Source organism: Aphelocoma coerulescens, chromosome 1A (assembly GCF_041296385.1).
Source record: "Aphelocoma coerulescens isolate FSJ_1873_10779 chromosome 1A, UR_Acoe_1.0, whole genome shotgun sequence".
Taxonomy (NCBI): Eukaryota; Metazoa; Chordata; class Aves; order Passeriformes; family Corvidae; genus Aphelocoma; species Aphelocoma coerulescens.
The window spans coordinates 48,220,617-48,235,628 of NC_091014.1; positions in this window are offsets into that span (position 1 = coordinate 48,220,617).

Consider the following 15,012-nt stretch of genomic DNA (forward strand, 5'->3'; position numbering starts at 1 on the left):
GGGTTACGCCTAGGGTTAGGCTTGAGAAAACCACAAAGCCAGGAGCTCCAGGGATACTCCCCATGCGAAAGGCAGGCCAAGCTTATCGCAGCACAGCCAAAACCTTGCTCCCACTTCTTCATTCTTCTTGGAATTCACCACAGCCCAATGCCTGATTTCTGGCTCAAACTAGGGTTAGGGTTACGCCTAGGGTTAGGCTTGAGAAAACCACAAAGCCAGGAGCTCCAGGGACACTCGCCACGCGAAAGGCAGGCCAAGTGGAGCACGATACAGTTAAAACCTTGCTCCCTCTTCTTCTTTCTGCTTGGAACTCGCCGCCGCCCAATGCCCCATTTCTGGCTCAAACTAGGTTATGGTTATGGTTACACCTAGTGTTAGGGTTTGAGAAATCCATAAAACCAGGAGCTCCAGGGATACTCAGCATGCGAAAGGCAGGCCAAGCTTATCGCAGCACAGCCAAAACCTTGCTCCCTCTTCTTCATTCTTCTTGGAAGTCGCCACAACCCAATGCCTGATTTCTGGCTCAAACTAGGGTTAGGGTTAGGGTTAGGGTTACGCCTAGGGTTAGGCTTGAGAAAACCACAAAGCCAGGAGCTCCAGGGACACTCACCATGCGAAAGGCAGGCCAAGTTGAGCACGATACAGTTAAAACCTTGCTCCCTCTTCTTCATTCTGCTTGGAACTCGCCGCCGCCCAATGCCCCATTTCTGGCTCAAACTAGGTTATGGTTATGGTTACACCTAGTGTTAGAGTTTGAGAAATCCACAAACCCAGGAGCTCCAGGGATACTCAGCATGCGAAAGGCAGGCCAAGCTTATCGCAGCACAGCCAAAACCTTGCTCCCACTTCTTCATTCTTCTTGGAAGTCGCCACAACCCAATGCCTGATTTCTGGCTCAATCTAGGGTTAGGGTTAGGGTTAGGGTTACGCCTAGGGTTAGGCTTGAGAAAACCACAAAGCCAGGAGCTCCAGGGATACTCCCCATGCGAAAGGCAGGCCAAGCTTATCGCAGCACAGCCAAAACCTTGCTCTCACTTCTTCATTCTTCTTGGGATTCACCACAGCCCAATGCCCGATTTCTGGCTCAAACTAGGGTTAGGGTTACGCCTAGGGTTAGGCTTGAGAAAACCACAAAGCCAGGAGCTCCAGGGACACTCACCATGTGAAAGGCAGGCCAAGTTGAGCACGATACAGTTAAAACCTTGCTCCCTCTTCCTCTTTCTGCTTGGAACTCACCGCCACCCAATGCCCCATTTCTGGCCCAAACTTCGGTTATGTTTATGGTTACACCTAGTGTTAGGATTTGAGAAATCCACAAAGCCAGGAGCTCCAGGGATACTCAGCATGCGAAAGGCAGGCCAAGCTTATCGCAGCACAGCCAAAACCTTGCTCCCTCTTCTTCATTCTTCTTGGAAGTCGCCACAACCCAATGCCTGATTTCTGGCTCAAACTAGGGTTAGGGTTAGGGTTAGGGTTACGCCTAGGTTAAGGTTTGAGAAAACCACAAAGCCAGGAGCTCCAGGGACACTCACCATGTGAAAGGCAGGCCAAGTTGAGCACGATACAGTTAAAACCTTGCTCCCTCTTCTTCTTTCTGCTTGGAACTCGCCGCCGCCCAATGCCCCATTTCTGGCTCCAACTAGGGTTATGGTCGTGGTTACACCTAGTGTTAGAGTTTGAGAAATCCACAAAGCCAGGAGCTCCGGGGATACTCAGCATGTGAAAGGCAGGCCAAGCTTATCGCAGCACAAGCAAAACCTTGCTCCCTCTTCTTCTTTCTGCTTGGAACTTGCCACAGCCCAATGCCCGATTTCTGGCTCAATCTAGGGTTAGGGTTAGGGTTAGGGTTACGCCTAGGGTTAGGCTTGAGAAAACCACAAAGCCAGGAGCTCCAGGGACACTCACCATGCGAAAGGCAGGCCAAGTTGAGCACGATACAGTTAAAACCTTGCTCCCTCTTCTTCTTTCTGCTTGGAACTCACCGCCGCCCAATGCCCCATTTCTGGCTCAAACTAGGTTATGGTTATGGTTACACCTAGTGTTAGGGTTTGAGAAATCCACAAAACCAGGAGCTCCAGGGATACTCAGAATGCGAAAGGCAGGCCAAGCTTATCGCAGCACAGCCAAAACCTTGCTCCCACTTCTTCATTCTTCTTGGAAGTCGCCACAACCCAATGCCTGATTTCTGGCTCAATCTAGGGTTAGGGTTAGGGTTAGGGTTACGCCTAGGGTTAGGCTTGAGAAAACCACAAAGCCAGGAGCTCCAGGGATACTCCCCATGCGAAAGGCAGGCCAAGCTTATCGCAGCACAGCCAAAACCTTGCTCCCACTTCTTCATTCTTATTGGAATTCACCACAGCCCAATGCCCGATTTCTGGCTCAAACTAGGGTTAGGGTTACGCCTAGGGTTAGGCTTGAGAAAACCACAAAGCCAGGAGCTCCAGGGACACTCACCATGCGAAAGGCAGGCCAAGTTGAGCACGATACAGTTAAAACCTTGCTCCCTCTTCTTCTTTCTGCTTGGAACTCGCCGCCGCCCAATGCCCCATTTCTGGCTCAAACTAGGGTTATGGTCGTGGTTACACCTAGTGTTAGGGTTTGAGAAATCCACAAAGCCAGGAGCTCCAGGGATACTCACCATGTGAAAGGCAGGCCAAGTTGAGCAGGATACAGTTAAAACCTTGCTCCCTCTTCTTCTTTCTGCTTGGAACTCACCGCCGCCCAATGCCCCATTTCTGGCTCAAACTAGGGTTATGGTCGTGGTTACACCGAGTGTTAGGGTTTGAGAAATCCACAAAGCCAGGAGCTCCAGGGACACTCACCATGCGAAAGGCAGGCCAAGCTTATCGCAGCACAGCCAAAACCTTGCTCCCTCTTCTTCATTCTTATTGGAATTCACCACAGCCCAATGCCCGATTTCTGGCTCAAACTAGGGTTAGGGTTAGGGTTAGGGTTACGCCTAGGGTTAGGCTTGAGAAAACCACAAAGCCAGGAGCTCCAGAGATACTCCCCATGCGAAAGGAAGGCCAAACTTATCGCAGCACAGCCAAAACCTTGCTCCCACTTCTTCATTCTTCTTGGAATTTGATACAGCCCAATGCCCGATTTCTGGCTCAATCTAGGGTTAGGATTACGCCTTGGGTGAGGCTTGAGAAACCACAAAGCCAGGAGCTCCAGGGACACTCACCATGCAAAAGGCAGGCCAAGTTGAGCACGATACAGTTAAAAGCTTGCTCCCTCTTCTTCTTTCTGCTTGGAACTTACCGCCGCCCAATGCCCCATTTCTGGCTCAAACTAGGTTATGGTTATGGTTACACCTAGTGTTAGGGTTTGAGAAATCCACAAAACCAGGAGCTCCAGGGATACTCAGCATGCGAAAGGCAGGCCAAGCTTATCGCAGCACAGCCAAAACCTTGCTCCCTCTTCTTCTTTCTGCTTGAAGCTTGCCACAGCCCAATGCCCGATTTCTGGCTCAAACTAGGGTTATGGTCGTGGTTACACCGAGTGTTAGGGTTTGAGAAATCCACAAAGCCAGGAGCTCCAGGGACACTCACCATGCGAAAGGCAGGCCAAGCTTATCGCAGCACAGCCAAAACCTTGCTCCCACTTCTTCATTCTTATTGGAATTCACCACAGCCCAATGCCCGATTTCTGGCTCAAACTAGGGTTAGGGTTAGGGTTAGGGTTACGCCTAGGGTTAGGCTTGAGAAAACCACAAAGCCAGGAGCTCCAGAGATACTCCCCATGCGAAAGGAAGGCCAAACTTATCGCAGCACAGCCAAAACCTTGCTCCCACTTCTTCATTCTTCTTGGAATTTGATACAGCCCAATGCCCGATTTCTGGCTCAATCTAGGGTTAGGGTTACGCCTAGGGTTAGGCTTGAGAAAACCACAAAGCCAGGAGCTCCAGGGACACTCACCATGCGAAAGGCAGGCCAAGTTGAGCACGATACAGTTAAAACCTTGCTCCCTCTTCTTCTTTCTGCTTGGAACTCACCGCCGCCCAATGCCCCATTTCTGGCTCAAACTAGGTTATGGTTATGGTTACACCTAGTGTTAGGGTTTGAGAAATCCACAAAGCCAGGAGCTCCAGGGATACTCAGCATGCGAAAGGCAGGCCAAGCTTATCGCAGCACAGCCAAAACCTTGCTCCCACTTCTTCATTCTTCTTGGAAGTCGCCACAACCCAATGCCTGATTTCTGGCTCAACCTAGGGTTAGGGTTAGGGTTAGGGTTACGCCTAGGGTTAGGCTTGAGAAAACCACAAAGCCAGGAGCTCCAGGGATACTCCCCATGCGAAAGGCAGGCCAAGCTTATCGCTGCACAGCCAAAACCTTGCTCTCACTTCTTCATTCTTATTGGAATTCACCACAGCCCAATGCCCGATTTCTGGCTCAAACTAGGGTTAGGGTTACGCCTAGGTTAAGGTTTGAGAAAACCACAAAGCCAGGAGCTCCAGGGACACTCACCATGCGAAAGGCAGGCCAAGTTGAGCACGATACAGTTAAAACCTTGCTCCCTCTTCTTCTTTCTGCTTGGAACTCGCTGCCGCCCAATGCCCCATTTCTGGCTCCAACTAGGGTTATGGTCGTGGTTACACCTAGTGTTAGGGTTTGAGAAATCCACAAAGCCAGGAGCTCCGGGGATACTCAGCATGTGAAAGGCAGGCCAAGCTTATCGCAGCACAAGCAAAACCTTGCTTCCTCTTCTTCTTTCTGCTTGGAACTTGCCACAGCCCAATGCCCGATTTCTGGCTCAAACTAGGGTTAGGGTTAGGGTTAGGGTTACGCCTAGGGTTAGGCTTGAGAAAACCACAAAGCCAGGAGCTCCAGGGATACTCCCCATGCGAAAGGCAGGCCAAGCTTATCGCAGCACAGCCAAAACCTTGCTCCCTCTTCTTCATTCTTCTTGGAACTTGCCACAGCCCAATGCCCGATTTCTGGCTCAAACTAGGGTTAGGGTTAGGGTTAGGGTTACGCCTAGGGTTAGGCTTGAGAAAACCACAAAGCCAGGAGCTCCAGGGACACTCACCATGCGAAAGGCAGGCCAAGTTGAGCACGATACAGTTAAAACCTTGCTCCCTCTTCCTCTTTCTGCTTGGAACTCACCGCCACCCAATGCCCCATTTCTGGCCCAAACTTCGGTTATGTTTATGGTTACAACTAGTGTTAGGATTTGAGAAATCCACAAAGCCAGGAGCTCCAGGGATACTCAGCATGCGAAAGGCAGGCCAAGCTTATCGCAGCACAGCCAAAACCTTGCTCCCTCTTCTTCATTCTTCTTGGAAGTCGCCACAACCCAATGCCTGATTTCTGGCTCAATCTAGGGTTAGGGTTAGGGTTAGGGTTACGCCTAGGGTTAGGCTTGAGAAAACCACAAAGCCAGGAGCTCCAGGGATACTCCCCATGCGAAAGGCAGGCCAAGCTTATCGCAGCACAGCCAAAACCTTGCTCCCACTTCTTCATTCTTATTGGAATTCACCACAGCCCAATGCCTGATTTCTGGCTCAAACTAGGCTTAGGGTTACGCCTAGGGTTAGGCTTGAGAAAACCACAAAGCCAGGAGCTCCAGGGACACTCCCCATGCGAAAGGCAGGCCAAGCTTATCGCAGCACAGCCAAAACCTTGCTCTCACTTCTTCATTCTTCTTGGGATTCACCACAGCCCAATGCCCGATTTCTGGCTCAAACTAGGGTTAGGGTTACGCCTAGGGTTAGGCTTGAGAAAACCACAAAGCCAGGAGCTCCAGGGACACTCGCCATGCGAAAGGCAGGCCAAGTTGAGCACGATACAGTTAAAACCTTGCTCCCTCTTCCTCTTTCTGCTTGGAACTCACCGCCACCCAATGCCCCATTTCTGGCCCAAACTTCGGTTATGTTTATGGTTACACCTAGTGTTAGGATTTGAGAAATCCACAAAGCCAGGAGCTCCAGGGATACTCAGCATGCGAAAGGCAGGCCAAGCTTATCGCAGCACAGCCAAAACCTTGCTCCCTCTTCTTCATTCTTCTTGGAAGTCGCCACAACCCAATGCCTGATTTCTGGCTCAAACTAGGGTTAGGGTTAGGGTTAGGGTTACGCCTAGGTTAAGGTTTGAGAAAACCACAAAGCCAGGAGCTCCAGGGACACTCACCATGTGAAAGGCAGGCCAAGTTGAGCACGATACAGTTAAAACCTTGCTCCCTCTTCTTCTTTCTGCTTGGAACTCGCCGCCGCCCAATGCCCCATTTCTGGCTCCAACTAGGGTTATGGTCGTGGTTACACCTAGTGTTAGGGTTTGAGAAATCCACAAAGCCAGGAGCTCCGGGGATACTCAGCATGTGAAAGGCAGGCCAAGCTTATCGCAGCACAGCCAAAACCTTGCTCCCTCTTCTTCTTTCTGCTTGGAACTTGCAGCCGCCCAATGCCCCATTTCTGGCTCAATCTAGGGTTAGGGTTAGGGTTAGGGTTACGCCTAGGGTTAGGCTTGAGAAAACCACAAAGCCAGGAGCTCCAGGGACACTCACCATGCGAAAGGCAGGCCAAGTTGAGCACGATACAGTTAAAACCTTGCTCCCTCTTCTTCTTTCTGCTTGGAACTCACCGCCGCCCAATGCCCCATTTCTGGCTCAAACTAGGTTATGGTTATGGTTACACCTAGTGTTAGGATTTGAGAAATCCACAAAGCCAGGAGCTCCAGGGATACTCAGCATGCGAAAGGCAGGCCAAGCTTATCGCAGCACAGCCAAAACCTTGCTCCCACTTCTTCATTCTTCTTGGAAGTCGCCACAACCCAATGCCTGATTTCTGGCTCAATCTAGGGTTAGGGTTAGGGTTAGGGTTACGCCTAGGGTTAGGCTTGAGAAAACCACAAAGCCAGGAGCTCCAGGGACACTCACCATGCGAAAGGCAGGCCAAGTTGAGCACGATACAGTTAAAACCTTGCTCCCTCTTCTTCTTTCTGCTTGGAACTCACCGCCGCCCAATGCCCCATTTCTGGCTCAAACTAGGTTATGGTTATGGTTACACCTAGTGTTAGGGTTTGAGAAATCCACAAACCCAGGAGCTCCAGGGATACTCAGCATGCGAAAGGCAGGCCAAGCTTATCGCAGCACAGCCAAAACCTTGCTCCCACTTCTTCATTCTTCTTGGAAGTCGCCACAACCCAATGCCTGATTTCTGGCTCAATCTAGGGTTAGGGTTAGGGTTAGGGTTACGCCTAGGGTTAGGCTTGAGAAAACCACAAAGCCAGGAGCTCCAGGGATACTCCCCATGCGAAAGGCAGGCCAAGCTTATCGCAGCACAGCCAAAACCTTGCTCCCACTTCTTCATTCTTCTTGGAATTCACCACAGCCCAATGCCCGATTTCTGGCTCAAACTAGGGTTAGGGTTACGCCTAGGGTTAGGCTTGAGAAAACCACAAAGCCAGGAGCTCCAGGGACACTCACCATGCGAAAGGCAGGCCAAGTTGAGCACGATACAGTTAAAACCTTGCTCCCTCTTCCTCTTTCTGCTTGGAACTCACCGCCGCCCAATGCCCCATTTCTGGCTCAAACTAGGTTATGGTTATGGTTACACCTAGTGTTAGGATTTCAGAAATCCACAAAGCCAGGAGCTCCAGGGATACTCAGCATGCGAAAGGCAGGCCAAGCTTATCGCAGCACAGCCAAAACCTTGCTCCCACTTCTTCATTCTTCTTGGAATTTGATACAGCCCAATGCCCGATTTCTGGCTCAAACTAGGGTTAGGGTTAGGGTTAGGGTAAGGTTTGAGAAAACCACAAAGCCAGGAGCTCCAGGGACACTCACCATGCGAAAGGCAGGCCAAGTTGAGCACGATACAGTTAAAACCTTGCTCCCTCTTCTTCTTTCTGCTTGGAACTCACCGCCGCCCAATGCCCCATTTCTGGCTCAAACTAGGTTATGGTTATGGTTACACCTAGTGTTAGAGTTTGAGAAATCCACAAAGCCAGGAGCTCCAGGGATACTCAGCATGCGAAAGGCAGGCCAAGCTTATCGCAGCACAGCCAAAACCTTGCTCCCTCTTCTTCATTCTTCTTGGAAGTCGCCACAACCCAATGCCTGATTTCTGGCTCAATCTAGGGTTAGGGTTAGGGTTAGGGTTACGCCTAGGGTTAGGCTTGAGAAAACCACAAAGCCAGGAGCTCCAGGGATACTCCCCATGCGAAAGGCAGGCCAAGCTTATCGCAGCACAGCCAAAACCTTGCTCCCACTTCTTCATTCTTATTGGAATTCACCACAGCCCAATGCCCGATTTCTGGCTCAAACTAGGGTTAGGGTTACGCCTAGGGTTAGGCTTGAGAAAACCACAAAGCCAGGAGCTCCAGGGACACCCACCATGCGAAAGGCAGGCCAAGTTGAGCACGATACAGTTAAAACCTTGCTCCCTCTTCTTCTTTCTGCTTGGAACTCGCTGCCGCCCAATGCCCCATTTCTGGCTCAAAATAGGGTTATGGTCGTGGTTACACCTAGTGTTAGGGTTTGAGAAATCCACAAAGCCAGGAGCTCCAGGGATACTCAGCATGCGAAAGGCAGGCCAAGCTTATCGCAGCACAGCCAAAACCTTGCTCCCACTTCTTCATTCTTCTTGGAATTTGATACAGCCCAATGCCCGATTTCTGGCTCAAACTAGGGTTAGGGTTAGGGTTAGGGTAAGGTTTGAGAAAACCACAAAGCCAGGAGCTCCAGGGACACTCACCATGCGAAAGGCAGGCCAAGTTGAGCACGATACAGTTAAAACCTTGCTCCCTCTTCTTCTTTCTGCTTGGAACTCACCGCCGCCCAATGCCCCATTTCTGGCTCAAACTAGGTTATGGTTATGGTTACACCTAGTGTTAGAGTTTGAGAAATCCACAAAGCCAGGAGCTCCAGGGATACTCAGCATGCGAAAGGCAGGCCAAGCTTATCGCAGCACAGCCAAAACCTTGCTCCCTCTTCTTCATTCTTCTTGGAAGTCGCCACAACCCAATGCCTGATTTCTGGCTCAATCTAGGGTTAGGGTTAGGGTTAGGGTTACGCCTAGGGTTAGGCTTGAGAAAACCACAAAGCCAGGAGCTCCAGGGATACTCCCCATGCGAAAGGCAGGCCAAGCTTATCGCAGCACAGCCAAAACCTTGCTCCCACTTCTTCATTCTTATTGGAATTCACCACAGCCCAATGCCCGATTTCTGGCTCAAACTAGGGTTAGGGTTACGCCTAGGGTTAGGCTTGAGAAAACCACAAAGCCAGGAGCTCCAGGGACACCCACCATGCGAAAGGCAGGCCAAGTTGAGCACGATACAGTTAAAACCTTGCTCCCTCTTCTTCTTTCTGCTTGGAACTCACCGCCACCCAATGCCCCATTTCTGGCTCAAACTTCGGTTATGTTTATGGTTACAACTAGTGTTAGGATTTGAGAAATCCACAAAGCCAGGAGCTCCAGGGATACTCAGCATGCGAAAGGCAGGCCAAGCTTATCGCAGCACAGCCAAAACCTTGCTCCCTCTTCTTCATTCTTCTTGGAAGTCGCCACAACCCAATGCCTGATTTCTGGCTCAATCTAGGGTTAGGGTTAGGGTTAGGGTTACGCCTAGGGTTAGGCTTGAGAAAACCACAAAGCCAGGAGCTCCAGGGATACTCCCCATGCGAAAGGCAGGCCAAGCTTATCGCAGCACAGCCAAAACCTTGCTCCCACTTCTTCATTCTTATTGGAATTCACCACAGCCCAATGCCTGATTTCTGGCTCAAACTAGGCTTAGGGTTACGCCTAGGGTTAGGCTTGAGAAAACCACAAAGCCAGGAGCTCCAGGGACACTCCCCATGCGAAAGGCAGGCCAAGCTTATCGCAGCACAGCCAAAACCTTGCTCTCACTTCTTCATTCTTCTTGGGATTCACCACAGCCCAATGCCCGATTTCTGGCTCAAACTAGGGTTAGGGTTACGCCTAGGGTTAGGCTTGAGAAAACCACAAAGCCAGGAGCTCCAGGGACACTCGCCATGCGAAAGGCAGGCCAAGTTGAGCACGATACAGTTAAAACCTTGCTCCCTCTTCCTCTTTCTGCTTGGAACTCACCGCCACCCAATGCCCCATTTCTGGCCCAAACTTCGGTTATGTTTATGGTTACACCTAGTGTTAGGATTTGAGAAATCCACAAAGCCAGGAGCTCCAGGGATACTCAGCATGCGAAAGGCAGGCCAAGCTTATCGCAGCACAGCCAAAACCTTGCTCCCTCTTCTTCATTCTTCTTGGAAGTCGCCACAACCCAATGCCTGATTTCTGGCTCAAACTAGGGTTAGGGTTAGGGTTAGGGTTACGCCTAGGTTAAGGTTTGAGAAAACCACAAAGCCAGGAGCTCCAGGGACACTCACCATGTGAAAGGCAGGCCAAGTTGAGCACGATACAGTTAAAACCTTGCTCCCTCTTCTTCTTTCTGCTTGGAACTCGCCGCCGCCCAATGCCCCATTTCTGGCTCCAACTAGGGTTATGGTCGTGGTTACACCTAGTGTTAGGGTTTGAGAAATCCACAAAGCCAGGAGCTCCGGGGATACTCAGCATGTGAAAGGCAGGCCAAGCTTATCGCAGCACAAGCAAAACCTTGCTCCCTCTTCTTCTTTCTGCTTGGAACTTGCAGCCGCCCAATGCCCCATTTCTGGCTCAATCTAGGGTTAGGGTTAGGGTTAGGGTTACGCCTAGGGTTAGGCTTGAGAAAACCACAAAGCCAGGAGCTCCAGGGACACTCACCATGCGAAAGGCAGGCCAAGTTGAGCACGATACAGTTAAAACCTTGCTCCCTCTTCTTCTTTCTGCTTGGAACTCACCGCCGCCCAATGCCCCATTTCTGGCTCAAACTAGGTTATGGTTATGGTTACACCTAGTGTTAGGGTTTGAGAAATCCACAAAGCCAGGAGCTCCAGGGATACTCAGCATGCGAAAGGCAGGCCAAGCTTATCGCAGCACAGCCAAAACCTTGCTCCCACTTCTTCATTCTTCTTGGAAGTCGCCACAACCCAATGCCTGATTTCTGGCTCAATCTAGGGTTAGGGTTAGGGTTAGGGTTACGCCTAGGGTTAGGCTTGAGAAAACCACAAAGCCAGGAGCTCCAGGGATACTCCCCATGCGAAAGGCAGGCCAAGCTTATCGCAGCACAGCCAAAACCTTGCTCCCACTTCTTCATTCTTCTTGGAATTCACCACAGCCCAATGCCCGATTTCTGGCTCAAACTAGGGTTAGGGTTACGCCTAGGGTTAGGCTTGAGAAAACCACAAAGCCAGGAGCTCCAGGGACACTCACCATGCGAAAGGCAGGCCAAGTTGAGCACGATACAGTTAAAACCTTGCTCCCTCTTCCTCTTTCTGCTTGGAACTCACCGCCGCCCAATGCCCCATTTCTGGCTCAAACTAGGTTATGGTTATGGTTACACCTAGTGTTAGGATTTCAGAAATCCACAAAGCCAGGAGCTCCAGGGATACTCAGCATGCGAAAGGCAGGCCAAGCTTATCGCAGCACAGCCAAAACCTTGCTCCCACTTCTTCATTCTTCTTGGAATTTGATACAGCCCAATGCCCGATTTCTGGCTCAAACTAGGGTTAGGGTTAGGGTTAGGGTAAGGTTTGAGAAAACCACAAAGCCAGGAGCTCCAGGGACACTCACCATGCGAAAGGCAGGCCAAGTTGAGCACGATACAGTTAAAACCTTGCTCCCTCTTCTTCTTTCTGCTTGGAACTCACCGCCGCCCAATGCCCCATTTCTGGCTCAAACTAGGTTATGGTTATGGTTACACCTAGTGTTAGAGTTTGAGAAATCCACAAAGCCAGGAGCTCCAGGGATACTCAGCATGCGAAAGGCAGGCCAAGCTTATCGCAGCACAGCCAAAACCTTGCTCCCTCTTCTTCATTCTTCTTGGAAGTCGCCACAACCCAATGCCTGATTTCTGGCTCAATCTAGGGTTAGGGTTAGGGTTAGGGTTACGCCTAGGGTTAGGCTTGAGAAAACCACAAAGCCAGGAGCTCCAGGGACACCCACCATGCGAAAGGCAGGCCAAGTTGAGCACGATACAGTTAAAACCTTGCTCCCTCTTCTTCTTTCTGCTTGGAACTCGCTGCCGCCCAATGCCCCATTTCTGGCTCAAAATAGGGTTATGGTCGTGGTTACACCTAGTGTTAGGGTTTGAGAAATCCACAAAGCCAGGAGCTCCAGGGATACTCCCCATGCGAAAGGCAGGCCAAGCTTATCGCAGCACAAGCAAAACCTTGCTCCCTCTTCTTCATTCTTCTTGGAACTTGCCACAGCCCAATGCCCGATTTCTGTCTCAATCTAGGGTTAGGGTTACGCCTAGGGTTAGGCTTGAGAAAACCACAAAGCCAGGAGCTCCAGGGACACTCACCATGCGAAAGGCAGGCCAAGTTGAGCACGATACAGTTAAAACCTTGCTCCCTCTTCTTCTTTCTGCTTGGAACTCGCCGTCGCCCAATGCCCCATTTCTGGCTCAAACTAGGTTATGGTTATGGTTACACCTAGTGTTAGGGTTTGAGAAATCCACAAAGCCAGGAGCTCCAGGGATACTCAGAATGCGAAAGGCAGGCCAAGCTTATCGCAGCACAGCCAAAACCTTGCTCCCACTTCTTCATTCTTCTTGGAAGTCGCCACAACCCAATGCCTGATTTCTGGCTCAATCTGGGGTTAGGGTTAGGGTTAGGGTTACGCCTAGGGTTAGGCTTGAGAAAACCACAAAGCCAGGAGCTCCAGGGATACTCCCCATGTGAAAGGCAGGCCAAGCTTATCGCAGCACAGCCAAAACCTTGCTCCCACTTCTTCATTCTTCTTGGAAGTCGCCACAACCCAATGCCTGATTTCTGGCTCAATCTAGGGTTAGGGTTAGGGTTAGGGTTACGCCTAGGGCTAGGCTTGAGAAAACCACAAAGCCAGGAGCTCCAGGGATACTCCCCATGCGAAAGGCAGGCCAAGTTGAGCACGATACAGTTAAAACCTTGCTCCCTCTTCTTCTTTCTGCTTGGAACTCGCTGCCGCCCAATGCCCCATTTCTGGCTCCAACTAGGGTTATGGTCGTGGTTACACCTAGTGTTAGGGTTTGAGAAATCCACAAAGCCAGGAGCTCCAGGGATACTCAGCATGTGAAAGGCAGGCCAAGCTTATCGCAGCACAAGCAAAACCTTGCTCCCTCTTCTTCTTTCTGCTTGGAACTTGCCACAGCCCAATGCCCGATTTCTGGCTCAAACTAGGGTTAGGGTTAGGGTTAGGGTTACGCCTCGGGTTAGGCTTGAGAAAACCACAAAGCCAGGAGCTCCAGGGATACTCCCCATGCGAAAGGCAGGCCAAGCTTATCGCAGCACAGCCAAAACCTTGCTCCCTCTTCTTCATTCTTCTTGGAACTTGCCACAGCCCAATGCCCGATTTCTGGCTCAAACTAGGGTTAGGGTTAGGGTTAGGGTTACGCCTAGGGTTAGGCTTGAGAAAACCACAAAGCCAGGAGCTCCAGGGACACTCACCATGCGAAAGGCAGGCCAAGTTGAGCACGATACAGTTAAAACCTTGCTCCCTCTTCCTCTTTCTGCTTGGAACTCACCGCCACCCAATGCCCCATTTCTGGCCCAAACTTCGGTTATGTTTATGGTTACAACTAGTGTTAGGATTTGAGAAATCCACAAAGCCAGGAGCTCCAGGGATACTCAGCATGCGAAAGGCAGGCCAAGCTTATCGCAGCACAGCCAAAACCTTGCTCCCTCTTCTTCATTCTTCTTGGAAGTCGCCACAACCCAATGCCTGATTTCTGGCTCAATCTAGGGTTAGGGTTAGGGTTAGGGTTACGCCTAGGGTTAGGCTTGAGAAAACCACAAAGCCAGGAGCTCCAGGGATACTCCCCATGCGAAAGGCAGGCCAAGCTTATCGCAGCACAGCCAAAACCTTGCTCCCACTTCTTCATTCTTATTGGAATTCACCACAGCCCAATGCCTGATTTCTGGCTCAAACTAGGCTTAGGGTTACGCCTAGGGTTAGGCTTGAGAAAACCACAAAGCCAGGAGCTCCAGGAACACTCCCCATGCGAAAGGCAGGCCAAGCTTATCGCAGCACAGCCAAAACCTTGCTCTCACTTCTTCATTCTTCTTGGGATTCACCACAGCCCAATGCCCGATTTCTGGCTCAAACTAGGGTTAGGGTTACGCCTAGGGTTAGGCTTGAGAAAACCACAAAGCCAGGAGCTCCAGGGACACTCGCCATGCGAAAGGCAGGCCAAGTTGAGCACGATACAGTTAAAACCTTGCTCCCTCTTCCTCTTTCTACTTGGAACTCACCGCCACCCAATGCCCCATTTCTGGCCCAAACTTCGGTTATGTTTATGGTTACACCTAGTGTTAGGATTTGAGAAATCCACAAAGCCAGGAGCTCCAGGGATACTCAGCATGCGAAAGGCAGGCCAAGCTTATCGCAGCACAGCCAAAACCTTGCTCCCTCTTCTTCATTCTTCTTGGAAGTCGCCACAACCCAATGCCTGATTTCTGGCTCAAACTAGGGTTAGGGTTAGGGTTAGGGTTACGCCTAGGTTAAGGTTTGAGAAAACCACAAAGCCAGGAGCTCCAGGGACACTCACCATGTGAAAGGCAGGCCAAGTTGAGCACGATACAGTTAAAACCTTGCTCCCTCTTCTTCTTTCTGCTTGGAACTCGCCGCCGCCCAATGCCCCATTTCTGGCTCCAACTAGGGTTATGGTCGTGGTTACACCTAGTGTTAGGGTTTGAGAAATCCACAAAGCCAGGAGCTCCGGGGATACTCAGCATGTGAAAGGCAGGCCAAGCTTATCGCAGCACAAGCAAAACCTTGCTCCCTCTTCTTCTTTCTGCTTGGAACTTGCAGCCGCCCAATGCCCCATTTCTGGCTCAATCTAGGGTTAGGGTTAGGGTTAGGGTTACGCCTAGGGTTAGGCTTGAGAAAACCACAAAGCCAGGAGCTCCAGGGACACCCACCATGCGAAAGGCAGGCCAAGTTGAGCACGATACAGTTAAAACCTTGCTCCCTCTTCT